This window comes from Mobula birostris, chromosome 25 (genome assembly GCF_030028105.1).
Source record: "Mobula birostris isolate sMobBir1 chromosome 25, sMobBir1.hap1, whole genome shotgun sequence".
NCBI classification, from domain to species: Eukaryota; Metazoa; Chordata; class Chondrichthyes; order Myliobatiformes; family Myliobatidae; genus Mobula; species Mobula birostris.
Window position 1 is genome coordinate 36246667 of NC_092394.1, and position 13096 is coordinate 36259762.

A 13096-nucleotide genomic window follows, 5' to 3' on the forward strand; every position below is an offset into this window, starting at 1 on the left:
GCTTTAGTTTAAAAAAAAGATACAGGAGTGCTTCACAACCTCACTCCTGAACCACTTGATTATTTGATGCAATATCATAGATCGCTAGAAATACTTCCTCTATTTTTATACCTTTGGGTTGCACTACATATGGCTAGATGCGGAGGGAGAATAGATACAATCCTAGATATAAGCTATTGATGAGAGGACTATTCAAAGTAACAATCAACACCAATGAAGCCCAGAATGTTTTCAAATTTTTCAACAAGAAACTTCTTACAATACAGACAAAAATCACAGTTAAACAGCATTACCTTTAGTCCACTATCTGGTAAATGAATTTCACTGTACTGACAAGGTCAGATACAAGATTGGAGAGTTTCAAATATGGAATTGCAAAAAAAGGCATAGATCTCAGATGTAACAATGAATCCAAGTAGAGATGTAGAGATGGTGTGGTGGTTCAATGGGTAATACTAGTCTAGAATGGCTCTCTTTGAGATGGGTACTCATGAATAGAGAATCTTTATCTGAAAAAAAATCTAAGGAAAGAATTTAAGGGAATGAGTGCAGGAGTCATTAAGAAGGAAGATAGATAAGAACTATGACCTCAGGAGTCTGATGGGGGACTTTGATTTGGTGGAAAACAGGGGCTTACAGTGGAAGCAGCAGAATGGATGCCTCAACCTTTGAGGTTCAGAGGGCACAGCCAGTAGAGCTGCCTCAAGGCTCTGGAGACCTAGTTCAATCCTGACCAAAAATGCCATCTTTATAGAATTTATTGAGTGGTCCTGTTATGACCACAATGTTTTCTGTCTGCTTCTCCAGTTTCATTTCCAAAACAAAGATAGGTTAAAATTGGCATCCATGAGGTGGTGGAATAGTGAAGCTCTTTGTAGCTCTTGAAGTCTAACAACACATTCAACCATCACCACAAAGCTGACCAGGATACTATCCACGACTCAATCACATACAGTTTATTCCAGTGGTAACATCAGATATTGTTCATCATAAGGTTCTAAGGAATACAACATTGCATTAACTGCATGCTAAATTCAAAAAGCTATCAGAGTTAACCAATCTCTCAACCAAGGAAAGGATTGGTGGTTAATTGGTCACTGTGAATTGCCCCTGGTTTGTAAGTGAGTTGCAGAATCTAGATAGAGTGGTTAGTATTTAGGAACTGTTTCACTGTAACATAACTCCACGTTTGGCAAAAAGAATTAAGAGGAAAGAGAAAAGAAGCAAAGTGTTATCTTTTCTTCTCAGGGGAATAGAATTGGCAGTAAAAAGGACCTTGAACTTAAAACATTAAATGTTTTTCTTTTGCTACAGATGCTGCCTGACCTGCTGAACATTGCCAACATTTCTGTCCTTAAGGCAGAAGAAAGGAAAAGTGATAGTGCTTGCTGGGGCTCAGCCAGATCTACAATAGATGGGTGGCAGCAGCAATTAGATCAATTAAATCATTTTCAGTGACAGAAACACCCCCACACAAGTAGTTATACTGCTCAATAAACTGACATTTATATTTTTATACAATAACAACTTTCTGTTGAAAATTGATTTCACTAAGTAATCCTGAATTCAAATAATTTTCTTCAGAAACCTCATTCTTTAGCCTCACCTCCAAATATATTAATCATAAAGTAACATCCTTCTATTGACATTTCCACAGAGGAAAACAAATCCTAAATCTACCAAGGCTAGATATGCTCCTTCATAATGTCACTTTTTTGTTTTAAATTTAACTTTCCTGGCGATTTAACTTCTCATGTTACTGGCCTATCATCATCATTGCCACTTAAGAATTTCAGCATGATTTGCTACATAAAAATCCTTTGAAATCATATTCTGAGTTTGTGTCATTTATTCCAAAGAAATATTCCTAACTTTCTTCCCGGTGACTGATGACCATTTTGCAACTGACAGACCAAAGAGATCAGACTGTGATGATAAACAAATCGGTGGCCTTAACCATTTTGAACCTGTCACTCGCTCTGAGCTTCGTGAAGCCTAATGGCCTTAAGACAAAGCAAGTGTAAAAGAAAACCTGTTGCTCATGACTGAAATCACTTGGGGGGGAAAAGCCAGTATCAACTACTATGATTGGTCTACCAACTATGATCAAGCCGGCAAAGATATAAAGTATGGGCAAGTCCAGGCATTTCATTGTGAAGATATGCATATCCATTGCGTAGACAACACCTCGGGAAAAAAGATAACACTTGCCATGAATTGTAGCATTACCATGTGCTATGTAGATAGACTAGGGCCTGATCTAGCAGCTAAAAATTGGCACCCTTGAGGTGGTGGGACTTTGCCAGCACTTCATAGCTCTTGAGGTCTAACACCACATTCATTCATCAGAGAGATGACTGTGATGCTCTCCGTGACTCAATTATATACAGTTAATTACAATTGGCATCAGATATTTCCTTGAGGTAAGCCATGAAGGAACTAAATATCAGTTAACCACATGTTAAGCTCAGAGCCATAATAGAGACAAATAATCTCTCAACCAAAGACAAGTTGAGTAAGCCTAGTGAATTCATTTTATTTATTATTGCAATGGGACAAAGCTCTTGTCAAAAGAGTAAGACAGACAGTTCTCTGTAGCCCTCCTGGATCTCAACTTGAATGTTGGTAATTGGAAGCTAAATCTCCACAAGACCATAAGAGATAGGAGCAGAATTAGGCCATTTGGCCCATCAAGTCTGCTCCATCATTTTATCCTGGCTAATCCATTTTCTCTTTCAAACCCGTTCTCCTGCCTTCAACCTATAACCTTTTATACCCTGACTATTCAAGAAGCTATCATCCTTGACCTGGCCTCCACAGCTGCCAGTGTGCCTCTGGTCCTAGACTCCCCAAACATAGAAAACACCCTCTCCACATCCATTCTTTCTAGGCTTTTCAACATTCAATAGGTTTCAATACGATCCACCCTCGCCCCTCAAACATATTTTAACCTGACTGACATACAGTGTCATTGATCAATGGACATGCTAACATCAACAGAAACAGAGCCATCAGCATCTCAGTAAGGCAAACAGGAATGGCCTGTTGAAAGAAACTGGAAAATATCAATCGCCTCTAGGATAAGTAGTTAATGGTAAATTTTCCCTTTGCGCGCATCAGCCCACATTTTCATGTGTTTCAGTTCTGATATTTCCTGTCACATAAATTGGAGCCAAAAACAGTCTGTGCACTGCCAGAACTTCTGCCCCTTGACATCAGTGACAGCTGCACACCCACCCACCCTGCGACATGACTGAATTAATAGTAGGAACCCCATCCACCCCCAGACTGGGAGGTGTCCACAACATGCACTTTATAATTGTGCAGGGAGTTGGGAGCTATCGTGGAGCCCTAGAATTACACAGGATTTCTAAATTACACTTTGCTTATGATCGAGCCAAGTAATTTGGTAAAAGAGTTTTTAAAATCAGTAATTCTCATCACTACAGTGGAGACCTACACAAGAGTTAATAAGATTGGCATCAACATAACTAGTGAGCAGCAGGAAGCATTTGGTTCCAATATCCTCAGAATGATATTGTAACACGCGAACAGCTTTCTCTTCCTGGCACCTCATTAGCCGGACTTTGCAGAAGAGGAGTGGCTTTCACAGGCTACAGGTTTCGAACACTGCAGAAAATATGAATGAAGCAAGGCGGCTGACTGCCCTTCCCCAACTCTCCTGCCACATTCTCCATTCACACCAGTCATCCGATCCCCATACGTGTTGTTAACCACGCTCCCCTTGTGTGCAGCTTGTGCTCTCACACAGCAGGACAGACAGGACTGCAGCAGCTGCCCTTCTTTGTTCTTACAGCTGAACAACACATCTTTTCAGCTCACTCACAGCGACTGCAGTCTATCAGCAGGTGGTGATTACAACACATCCTCTTTATCCTTCCCATCCGAGAAATATTTGTGCAGGAGATAATGACATCTCACCAACCGTAAATAAAACTTGAAGGTTTTTCTGCCTGATTCAGCTTCACCACAGCAAACAGCACTAATTCTTTTTTTTTTACCTGACTGCCTTTACAGACCCATGGCACATGGGCAGAGTATTGCAAAAATGCATATTTTATTTTCAGAGACAGCAAAGAGTTGCCGCACCGTACAGAACAGAAGCAGAGCCTTCAGCCAATCATGAGCCCAACTTCACCTTTCCAGTCATCTAATCAGCCCAGACAGGAACAACCAGGGTAGGTGACTTAACAGACACGAGGCAGAAGCTGCAAATGTACAGGTTGCCAGCGCGAGATGTTGCATACATAAAATAACCAGCTAGTAAGCCTTGATAGTTCACATTTATTTCTGCCAACTAAGGATTCCTGGAGTGTGCACCTCTCTCCCTCATTCCCTTCATCCTTCTCTAGCTGATCACCCAACACACGGCTCAACAGTTTTCCATTACTATGATAGACCTTCTGTGTAACATTTCACAACACCATTCCACCCAACCCCCAAAAGTGTTGGTCCCTGGGGATTTTTCCCCACAGGCTTCTCGCTCCCATGAAAGGCCCAGATTTGACGCTTGGGTCAGTAAGGCCCAGCACTCACTACTTTCAGCTTTATTCACCATATGCATTTACATGCATTAGCAATTTTCTGTGGTGTGTTGACCCAACATGCAACAAAAAAACTATAAAGAACAATGAATTATCTAAAAACTTTGTAACATATCTGCACATTAAACTCAAAATGTGCATAAATACCAGGATGTATTTACAGTGTAAACAGCATTATAAAAAGTGGTTTAAAGTTTACAGCACAGTGCATTGACTGGGAGGTGGGGGTGCTAACTGGAATGGTTGATCAGATTTAAGATGATGTGAATTTTGTTTTAATAACCCTATAGCACTTTCCAGAAGAGAACCTTTGGAGATAGCAGTTTGCGGGTGGGTAGTATCTGCAATGATTTTTCATGCCCACCTCTTTGTCCTGGATGATTACAAGCTTTGCAGTGATCGTTGAGTGCAGCCAATGATCTTTTTTTTTTGATGACCCGACAGCTCACTGTCAGCTTTCCTAAAACGTGGGAGGATCTTGCACCAAACCAGACAGTGATGGCTCACCAATCCCAAATCACAAAGTGCTATCTGCTCTAGACTTGACCAAATAACTGGTGATGCATCTGAAGCATTTCCTTCCAAGACAGGGTGGTGTGGGGTGGTGGGTGGTCCTGGGGGTGGAGTGGGGAGGGGCTCAGAGTGTGGTGATGCTCGAGATAGTAAACACACTCTGGCTGTGCACCCCAATTTGATTAAATAATTATTCTTTCTCACAGTATCCCAATCACAAGTGCATGGTCCAGACCTAGAAAAAGCATGGGCATTGGTCCTTCTCAAATCTTTTACATTTAAGGCAACACCAAAAACATTCTGCCTGGAATGCACTTACTAAACTAAATAAAGCTGACTTGTGGCCAGGATTAGTCTATGAAACCAAATAGTTCTGCATGCTTGCTACCATATTCCCAGCAGCAAAGCCCATTCCATGACTTATATTGAAATAAAGGCACAGACTGCTGAAAATCAGAATTTGCATTCCAAATATTAAAAGATTAATTTTTCCATACATTTCTCAGATTGTTCAGGTACAGGTGATCCTGGGAAAGTTTGAACTTTCACATTAAATAGATTTTGGATAATTTGTGCTTGGATTACATGTTAGAATTCTGACGATGAGGGGCTTAGCCTATGAGCATGGACAGAATCACCAGGGACTTTACCAGCTGGATTCCTGATGAAAGGGGATCTTATAGAAACATACAAGATATAAACTAGTAAGTGAAGGTAGAACTAGGGGACTAAGCCTCAAAATCTGGGGGAATAGATTTAGGATAAATGAGATATTGCTTTTCTCAAGAGGGTAGTGACTCTGTAGAATTCTCTAACCAGGGAAGCAGTAAAGACTACCTCATTAAATATACTTAAGACACATAGATATATTCTTATATAGTACAGCTATGGGGAAAGGAAGATCGGTGGAGCTACGTCTATGATCTGATCAGCCATGATCTTATTGAGTGCTAGAGCACGCTCAACAGGTCAGATGACCTACCTCTGCTCCCATTTGTTATGTTCAGACACACAATAGCTTAAAACAATGAAAGGACTTTAGCTTCTCAACCAAAAGGAACCCATAGTCCTTCACTCTCACCCACCTTTTCACCATTACAGATTGCAAAGGCAGACTACCCCCCTCTCGATGTTGTACCTTTCATACAAAGCCATTTTACTGAAGATTGATATTTTGGACTGGCACTCCTTTCCAAAATAATTAAACAGTTAGTCTTTAAAATTCCTCCTCCTCCACCTGAAAATTTGTTCTCTTCTTTTTGTTGAAGTCACGTTTCCAGCTTCAGCAGCCTTCACAGCCTTTACTTCCCCTATTCTTCTCGAACTGTCTCGTCTTTCACATGATCCCCTCTCACCCCCCTTTCTAAACACTCTATAATTCTCCTTCCCAACACATTCGTCTGGCCTTGCTAAATACCGTACTACTCAATCCAACCCTTGGCATTCATTTACTTCTGCCTGTAATGCTAGATCATGTGTTATTACATACCTGGTTATTGTGAGAATTCCTTAACTATGGTACACAGCAATTAGACGCTTTGAAGTAGTGTGTAGTGTAAAAAGAAACTTGCCCAGTACATTAGCTGTTATAATAGGCGGCTGGGGAACCAGCTTATGCTGTGTTGTGACAGCAAATACTGAAATTTTGAATGCATCACCATAACCATTACTGCAGTGTAAACATACTTAATGAGAACAAGTTAATTAGCTTGACGAAGCTCCAAACCTGAAGGAACAGCCAGTACTGGAAAGTCAGCTTACCCAGCAGGATACTTCACTGGGTGCCCATCACCACCCAGTGACTTCGCTCTTCAAGACTCAGCAGGACTGCTACACCCAAGGATCCATTCCTAATCATGAAGGCAACTCAGTGACCAAACGCTCAACCTGCATGACCATATAACCCAAATCTCAGAAAAGTACACCGATATCCTTCAAAGATGTAGTTTGAACTTGCTTACTTTCATCGGGGTTTGGTGCCGCGAGGATTGCACTGTGTTTCCGTTTCACCTCTTCCACATTCTCAGAGATCTTGTCTATGAATTGGCGAATTTCTTCCACCTGTCAATTATAAGAAATCAAAGCATTTAGAAACATCATGCAACGGCTCAGTGGAGAGCATAGAATATAAGAAGGTGAATTAGTATTTAGATCGTTACTTTATTGCAATGCAATAAAACAATGTCTCCACAATGACACCTGCAGCCCCTTCTATTTCCTGTGGCATTGTCTATTTCGCAGAGCCTTAAAACCAAATTATAGGGGAAGGAACACTCAAAGAATTTTATATGACAGACCATTTTTCTGAAGCAGCTCACTGTGTTGTTCTTCTTTCAATACCTGGTGTACTTCTGAAGTTTTTCAGCAAAGAAGAATTCCTTTTGGTTCCGATCTGTTTTTTATGGTGCCTTCATTTAAAAAATGTTGCACAAAGTGTCTCCTGTACTTTCACATTTCCAACACAATGGAGTTACTCCGCATCCCCTGCTAACGACATTAATCCTGGAGCCTTCGCTATCGTTCTGAAAATCTTTTCCATCACTTTGAAATATTTTTAGATACATCATTAACAGTCATATAACACTGCCTCTGTACCCTGAATTGCCTCTTGGCAGAATATCAGAAATCTTCAAGTATTCTTAACTTCTGTGTACACAGTGTGCTCAATGTAAAGTGACTTCCTCTGGTTCTTCATGAGCAAAATGATTGCATATTTCCTACTTATTTGACTCAGACTCTCTCCCACTGACACCCACCTTGCAAATCGGCTTCCCTTCCAGTGACTCCAACTATACTTTCCACTGCCACAGGAAAGCAGCCAACATTACCAAGGACCCTTTTCACCCCAGTCATTCTCTCTTCTCCCTCTCTCCCATCCGGCAAGAAAGAACATGCATCACCAGGGTCAGGGGCAACTTCTATCCTGCCGTTAAAGACTCCAATGAACTTCTACATGATAAAAATGAGCTCTTGATCTTTCAATCCACCTCATCATGGCTCATGCATTAGATTTGTCTACGTGTAATGTACTTGCTCTGTAATTTTAACACTATATTCTGTATTTTTTTCTGCATTACCTTGATGTACCTATCTACGGAATGATCTATCAGGTATGGTTTGAAAACAAAATCTTTTCACTGCATTCGATACACACAACATAATAAACCAATTCCCAATATTCATTCAGCCAAGTATTAGAATCCTTAGCCAACTGGAAAGGCGAAACCCTTTGCTGAATTTAAGTAGGCACCATCACTGTTCAGGGTGTTCTGCAGTTGTCTCGAAAACCCCAACAGTGCTGGTCAGCTGCATAGGCTTTCACCAGTCCTGAACCAGGTGAGCCACACAACTTCAGGATTCTGGTTCAACACTGATCTCAAATACAGTCTGTGTAGAGTATACATGTTCTCTCATGTAACAGCATATGTTTCCTATTAGTATTAGTTTTCCCCTCAATTCAAAGACATAATGGCAGGTTAATGAGCTATAAATTACCCTTTGTATAGATTAATGGCAAATAGAATCAAAAGAAAAGTTAACAGGCATGTGAAAGAGAAAGTAAATTGTAGGATACAGGGAAGCAAGAGGAATGGGACCAATTGGACTATACAAGGAGCTGGCAAGGAACTACTGGGCCGAACAATTTCGCTATACAGTATTCTGCAAAAGTATTAAGCACATTTAAATTGCTAGGATGCCTAAAACTGTAGTAGTTTTATGTATTACACTGTACTACTGCCACTAAAACAAATTTCATGACATACAGTGGCATGCAAACGTTTGGGCACTCCTGGTCAAAATTTCTGTTCCAGTGAATAGCTAAGTGAGTAAAAGATGAACTGATTCCAAAAGGCGAAGTTAAAGATGACAGATTTCTTTAATATTTTAAGCAAGATTACTTCTTTTATTTCCATCTTTTACAGTTTCAAAATAACAAGAAAAGGGCCTGAAGCAAAATTTTGGGCACCCTGCATGGTCAGTACTTAGTAAAACCCCCTTTTGGCAAGTATCACAGCTTGTAAACACCTTTTGTAGCCAGCTAAGAGTCTTTCAATTCTTGTTTGGGGGATTTTTGCCCATTCTTCCTTGCAAAAGGCTTCTAGTTCTGTGAGATTCTAGGGCCGTCTTGCATGCACTGCTCTTTTGAGGTCTATCCATAGATTTTCAATGATGTTTAGGTCGGAGGACTGTGAGGGCCATGGCAAAACCTTCACCTTGCACCTCTTGAGGTAGTCCATTGTGGATTTTGAGGTATGTTTAGGATCATTATCCTGTTGTAGAAGCCATCCTCTTTTCATCTTCAGCCTTTTTTTTTTTAAAACAGATGGTGTGATGTTTGCTTCCAGAATTTGCTGGTATTTAATTGAATTCATTCTTCCCTCCACTAGTGAAATGTTCCCCATGCCACTGGCTGCAACAGAAGCCCAAAACATGATCAATCCACCCCCCGTGCTTAACAGTTGGAGAGGTGTTCTTTTCATGAAATTCTGCACCCTTTTTTCTCCAAACATACCTTTGCTCATTGTGGCCAAAAAGTTCTATTTTAACTTTATCAGTCCACAGGACTTGTTTCCAAAATGCATCAGGCTTGTTTAGATGCTCCTTTGCAAACTTCTGATGCTGAATTTTGGCTGCATCAAGCCTAATGGGCCAGTAGTGGGTGCTACAATGGAGAACTGATTGTCAATTGTCTGGAAACTAATTTCTCCACAGGATCTCTGCTGTTAACAGGGTTAGGTTAGGTGGGAATGCAGAATTGTAGTTACAATTGGAGCAGCTATGATCAAGGGGTCAAGTGGCCTACTCCTATTCCATACAGAGGTACAGAGTCAAATAACATGGGCAATGACCATGTTCACACTGATCATCAGGCACCCATTTATATTAATTCTGCACTTCTCCCATTTTATTCTCTCCATATTCCCATGATCTCCTCAACTGTACTAACCAGCTGCACAGTAGGGGTAAATTGCACAAGTTGAGGGGACCATTTAAACTTCAAAACTGTTGTATGATAATCTGATTGGGGGACATGTGTGATTAAAAGTCAATCAGAACTCTTCAAATCTGAATTGGATTGGTATTAGAGCAGGGAAATGGTATAGAACAGGAAAATTAGAATGGAAGCTGGCATGACACAATTCCCATACTGACTTGTTGGGCTTCCCATTACCTTTCCCTTTCCAACATGTTGATCCATGGCCTCCTCAGTGGTCATGAAAAGGCCACTCTCAGGTTGGAGGAGCAACACCTCCTATTCCACCTGGGTAGCCTCCAAGCCGATGGCATGAACATCGATTTCTCTAACTTCTGGTAATTTCTTCCCTACCCCTTTTTCCATTCTGGCTCCACTCTTTCCCCTTCTCTTCTCCTTACCTGCCCATTACCTCCCTCTGGTGCCCTTCCTTCTTCCCTTTTTCTCATGGTCCACTGTCCTCTCCTAACAGATTTTGTACCCGTCATCTCCCAGCTTCTCACTTCATCCCTCCTCTCCCACCCACCTTCCCCTTCAGCTATCACCTATCAGCTTCTACCCTAATCTTTGTTCCACCTTCTTATTCTGGCTTCTCCCCCCTTCTTTTGAAGCCCTGATGAAGGGCATCAGCCCAAAACATTAACTGTATATTTCCCTCCATAGATGCTAACTGACCTGCTGAGTTCCTTCATCGTTTTGTGTTTTGCAACCAGCCAAATGTCTATGAAGATTGCAAGGGAGAGGCAGGCAAAAGGATGAAAGGTAGGTAGGCAAATGGAAGAAAACATAATTATGGCTGATAAGCCTTGGTCTCTGCTTGTGGGGTATTGGTTGAGCTTTCCTCAGGCAAAACAAAACTTACCACATGTACCATCCGATCTTCATTGTGGAGCAAGCAGCAGGAGGTTGAAAAGTTGGATGAGAAGCAAATGAAGAAATCCGTGGGGCAGGAAGCTCCCTCTACACTGAGGGAACACACAAGGCAGAGCAGCACGGATTAGTCAGAGTAAAACTCCCTCTGAAACTACAGCCTCAGAATCGTGGACGCTTACTCCAGTGTTGGTTCTCCTCCTCCTCCAGATGTAATTCAGTTATTGAACTGGAATGCATAGAGCTGAGCACAGATCGATGGTAACTCAAGAATTTAAATAAGTTTGGAATGTCAGACAATCATTAAAACAAAACATCTGATCTACTAATATCCTTCTGGGGAGTAGACTCTTCCTTCTCTGAAAAACGCCTGCCGCCTTCACCTGGACTGCCCCAAATGTGACTCAACATCGAACTTACTTGCAACTACCCTCTGAAATAGCCAAACATGCCCCACTATCCCAGGAGTTTGAGAATTTGACATCCTATGAATTAAAAAAAAATCATAGGGCACTGGGTCCAGTGACTTGAAAAATTCAATGAACATCTATCAATGGTTTGAGAAGCACAAGTTTTGGAGCCCTTGGAGGAAACATAAAGGTAACACTGCTGGACTTGAGAGTTGGAGGTAAAGCACTTGCAAGACAGTCCACTGGGTGCTTTACTGTATGGTTAACCCAAGCCGTAGCTCAGCCTGGGTTTTTTTGACACCATCTAGTTCGCGCTGTACATAATTGTGCGTTTTACAGGCAAATTGCTGAAGAAACAGATGCAAAGTTAAGAAAAGATTTTCAACGTTTAAGTGTGATAGGAAAAGATGACCAAGAAACTACCAGACAATTTAATTTGCTGGTGCCTTAAGTAAAAAATTCATTGTCCTCCCTGATGGCACTGATATACACATCCAACAATAATGTAGTTTAATGGCCCTACAATCCATTCAGTTTTATCAAAAGAATAAGAAAAAACAAACCCAGATTGACTGCCCTGCACTATTCGAGGCAATAGACACAAAAGCCCACATAGAATAGTTATCAAATTCTGGGTATTCGTCTTGCAAATTCCCTTCAACATCTGGGGATCAATATTTTGGCAGAGCAGTTTCAGTACATCTCCAGACCAGCATGATCACAAAGACCAGTCAGCATGTCTTATCCTCCATCACTACTGTCTGATTGAGACACCCCTACCTCAAGTGGCATTAGAATGGCAGGGAACCCACCAAATTAACTCTAGACCCATGAACTAACATCAGCAGTGCATCAGATCAAATGTGAACATAAAAAAACTTTATGAAGATATGCTGCTCTACCTTGATTGACGAACTGTGCATCTTCATGTTGAGCGTTAAGTGGAAGCACCAAGATTAACAAGTGCATAGAAAGTATCAGTAAGATGCTCATCAGAAGTAGCTCAATAGTATCTCGACTGACCACACTACTAATTCCTAAATGGTATAGCTGCTAGAACCTGCTCATGGGAGGTAGTGAAAGAACCAATACAAGGGGAAAACCTATTTGATTTACTCTTCTTCAATCTTTCAAATACCACTTTAAATACCTACTGACATTTACCTCTGCAAGCGAAAGAAGTGTTACACCTGCCCATTCACCTTCTGTCTCAACTCCATTCAAGGCCCCAAACAGTCCTTCCAGGTGACGCAACCCTTCACCTGCAAAACTGTTGGGGTCATCTACCATAGCTGGTGCACCTGGCACTGCCTCATCTGTATCGGTAAGACCTGATGTAGGTTGGGGGACTGCTTTGTCGAGCACTTTCACTCCATCAGCAGCAGGATTTCCCAGTGACCAGCCATCTTATTTTCAATCCTCAATCCCATTCTGACATGTTGGTTCATGGCCTCGTCTACTGCCACTCCCAGGTTGGAGGAGCAAATCCTCATATTTTGTCTGGGTCAACTCTAACCTGACAGCATGAACATTGATTTCTCTAACTTCTGGTCATTTCTTCTTATCTCTCTTCTCTCCTCTTCCATTCCCCATTCTGATTTCCTCCTTATCTCTTCTCTCCTCACCAGCTTATCACCTCCTGCTGGTGCCCATCCACCATCCCTTTCTCCCAAGGTTCACTCTCCTCTCCTATCAGATTCCTTTTTTAGTCCTTTATCTTTCCTACCCATCACCTTCTAAGCTTGTACTCCATCCCCTCCCAT

The 13096-nt window shown here is 41.4% G+C and overlaps 1 protein-coding gene across 1 annotated transcript in view; it reads right to left on the reverse strand.

The window, feature by feature from the left end:
- The window catches only part of LOC140187910 (syntaxin-1B-like), a 202026-nt gene extending 194918 nt beyond the window's left edge, over positions 1-7108 (reverse strand). Inside the window, exon 1 of the mRNA XM_072243763.1 lies at positions 7040-7108. The gene's annotated coding sequence lies outside the window, so the exon portion shown is untranslated. The remainder of the gene's footprint in view (positions 1-7039) is intronic.
- Positions 7109-13096: the final 5988 nt, after the last annotated feature.